Source organism: Nannospalax galili, unplaced genomic scaffold (genome assembly GCF_000622305.1).
Source record: "Nannospalax galili isolate Female #2095 unplaced genomic scaffold, S.galili_v1.0 scaffold2559, whole genome shotgun sequence".
In the NCBI taxonomy this organism is placed as follows: domain Eukaryota; kingdom Metazoa; phylum Chordata; class Mammalia; order Rodentia; family Spalacidae; genus Nannospalax; species Nannospalax galili.
Window position 1 is genome coordinate 98,464 of NW_008343420.1, and position 280 is coordinate 98,743.

The window sequence follows — 280 nt, forward strand, 5'->3', positions numbered from 1 at the left end:
ATTTATATTTTTATGTCCTTTTACCATTTCCTCTCACCTTTTATTTCCTTTTTTAATACAATGAGCCATAACATTATACGCAATATTTTTGCCTGTTGTGAGAATTCAGTTTTTGGGGGGTGCTAAGTAATGTTTCTCCCTCTTTTGTTTTCAACAATAACTATGGTTTAAGTGTGAAAATTTATTAAGAGTATACATTCTTAGCTTTTACTTGAAGACTTAAAAAGAAACTCACATTTTAATATACTGTGAAGATGGTCCCCTATTAATAATTCTGTTC